Source organism: Phoca vitulina, unplaced genomic scaffold (assembly GCF_004348235.1).
Source record: "Phoca vitulina isolate PV1807 unplaced genomic scaffold, GSC_HSeal_1.0 scaffold1, whole genome shotgun sequence".
Lineage (NCBI taxonomy): Eukaryota > Metazoa > Chordata > Mammalia > Carnivora > Phocidae > Phoca > Phoca vitulina.
Genome location: NW_022589704.1, coordinates 42,320,820 through 42,324,077, shown reverse-complemented (window position 1 = coordinate 42,324,077; position 3,258 = coordinate 42,320,820).

Genomic DNA, 3,258 nt, shown 5'->3' with positions numbered 1-3,258 from the left:
GGATGCCGTTGGCAGGAACTAGCTTTCTGGGCTCTTTCATTTGTTTGGTGTTCTAAGAAGCTCTGATTTATTTGTGCCACTGCAATGATATTGTTAGGTTAAAAAATATGTTTTCTTATGCATAGTGATTAACAACAGGATCTGCACACTAGAATATTCTAGGATTTAAAGAATGCTAGGCATTTTATCGGCTGCAGCCAGCAGATGGTGATAGCGCACCACGAAAAAGCAAATAAATTGGGCTCGGTAGGGCTGTGAGGTTCAGGTTTGTTTTGCTTTGTTATTTAAGCTTGACAATATCCATCTATATATTCTGTGGGCGCAGAGCGTTTGAGCCTGGTCTAATCTTAAACTTGTTTTATGGTGATATCGCTATTTTTTACTGCTACAAATTAACTGTCGGTTTCAATCTACCCCATGTTTCAGCTGCGTTCGGGGATCATCTTGTCAGTTATGCAGCTTTCCAGTTTTATGGTTGAGACCAGGAATGATTCCTTAAAGGCACATGGGAAACAATGTGTCTTTAGAATGAAAAGTGGAAAAGTTGATGTGAGCTTTGCTACATGGCCAATAATGTAGGTGTGCAGGAAAAATGGATAAGGACAAACCACAAAGGCCCCAGTTCAGTTTGAAACATGAATGTCTTGACATTTACTCAGGTGCAATCATTCATGCAAGTATTGATAGTGACCTACTGTCAATGGAGTGAAATGGAGCTACATGAGTTCTAATATTATCTTACTGAGTCGTGTTCAAACATGTGAAAACGTAAAGGGGAACTTGTGGGCAACACAAGTTCCAGATCCATAGGAAGTTCTTCCACTCGGACATAAAGTATCACATAAAGTCATTCCTTCTTTCTTCTTTGCATCCAATGCTTACTGAGTGCCTGCTAGGTGTCTGCTCTTGTTCTAGGGGCTGTAAAGCCCTTGTGAACTTACTGGGCGACAACTTGATTGCTGCCTAATCTTTTCTTGAAGTGTAAGGGCAAAAAGAAATTAAGATCCTCCTTATAGAGCTGGCAGAACACCATTGATTGATGTTAAACTTGAAGGAGAAAGGGGTCATGTTCCAGCTTGCCCCAGTCAAAGAATTCCATCAGCAACATACTGTCATAAATCTGTCACTGGATTCTACTACCAGCTAGCACGCCGTCCAAGGATGTACTAAGAGACAGAGAAATCCCAAAAGCCGATAAAAAAGGCCAACCTGTTTTTCACCTGTGGGATGGACAGAGTGAGCATGGGTTCAAGCTCCCTGCCAAATTATCTGCGGTCTACTGAATGTTTGCTAGTCTAGCTTCCTAAGTAATGTGATACCTCCTCCTAGAACTTGTCCGTTTTGATCAGAATTGAGTAACCACAGCTATCTCAAGGCATTGCAATCTGAGCCAGGCCCTTTCCAGGTCTTACTTCAATCTTTAGAACATTTATTCACAGTAGGCATAATGATACTCTTTCTACATATAAGATAACTGAGGCTTAAAGAGGTTGATTAACGTGCCTTGTAAATAGCCAAGCATGGAATTTAACAAAGGTCTGTCCATGATCTTCCCACTTTGCCCTACTCCCTCTCCTTTGAAACATTGCTGGCTATAACACTGTTCCATTGGCCAGAACAGGTATGGGAGAGCGATAGAGGCAGCAATCCCAAGATTTGTGCTGAGCCCATGACAAACGTAGAGATGTCAGGCAGAAGGTATAAAAGAGTGGGCCCTGAGGGTCCCCTCACACAGTCGCAGAGCTTCGGAATGCTGGGAAACAAAATCAGATGTGGTCTGGAGGTTTAGCCCGCAGAAATGGGGTGGCTTGTGCTGAGCAGAGGCTTCAGGGCTGCAGACAGACCGTGGAGTTAAAGGCAGAGAAACGAGGCGCAGTTAAAACTGCCAGCCCAGGAAAATCTTTGCTTGAATACAGGGTGCAGAGGATGGGTAGCGACTCTCCGGCAAGGGTAGCAGCACCAACACGCAGAAGCACTCTGAAACTCAGACAGCCAGTGGCTTTTATTATAGAGAGAAAGAGCACAAGGTGGGATAAATGCACAGAAACTCTTTGAACACTAAGCGTAGTACAAATGGGTTCACTATTGATCCTTGGTGGAAATGTGCATGTCTGCCAAATGAACAAATATCACTCCTGAGACCACCTTTAACAAAATATTTAGTCTGACCTCTCCAGACTGCATTTATAAGCTCGTTTCTCTCCTCGTGTCTTAGGGCTTTTCACGGCGAGGGAAGTAGGCTCTGGGCAGCAGACCCAGAAGACAGTCACAAGAAGGGTTTCAGACAATAGAGAACAATCCAAAGTGATTGTGCAGTGGGTTCCCATTGAAAGGTGTCATATAAAAGGTGGGGAAGAATGAGAAATTACAGAAAGTTAACATAAAGGGCATACAGGCATCTAAGGGTATAAGGTCATAGACCACGCTCGTGGGGAATGGCGCAACGCAAAGTCAGCCGGCGAGTCCCCAACCTGACTCCTTTCCCGTATGCACGTGATTCAATCTCTGGTGACCGTAAGAACAGGCAAGTGTGGAGAACTACTTAGGGCAGTTTAAGAATCCATTAGAATCATTAGAACTCTTCTGAGCTTGCCAGAATAATCAAATTTATATCCAAGTGGAAACTAGTTTAACTGCCAATCCGCCTTACCTTTCAAAAGAACCGAAAGGAAAATCTTATGCAAGATTCACTCACAGATGCCTTCTCATGGTTCTTTAAGAACATTCTACTCGTCTCCAGTCAAAAATGCCTTCATATTTACATTACTGAAGGCCGCTGTTCAGAATGGATTGTGACTTCCTTTTAATAGTCTGTGAATCGAGGTTGCTCATAGGGTGGTTGGGAATTGAGCAGTCTGTGACTATAAGTGATGTAAAAAAAAAAAATCAAGCCGCGTATTTATTTGATTGCTCAAAGTTCTCAGTGCATTATTTGGATTGCCTGTCCACTTTTGTCTGGGTTAATGTCAGAAGTTTTCAATTGCAAGTCCCTCCTTGATAGGACTGATGTCATCTCCACCTCTGAGAGCCCCAGGCTCCTCATCCAATAAGCATTTCTTGAGGCCCATTATGAGCCAGGAGGTCTCCACCAGTACACAGGGCTCTTCCATCTAGAGATGGCAGCAAAGACATTTTCCTTCCTGCATAAATAAATATGTGTGGAGAATCAAAGCTTTTTTTTTCTTTTCTTTCTTTTCCTTTCTTTTTCTTTCTTTCTTTCTTTCTTTCTTTCTTTCTTTCTTTCTTTCTTTCTTTCTT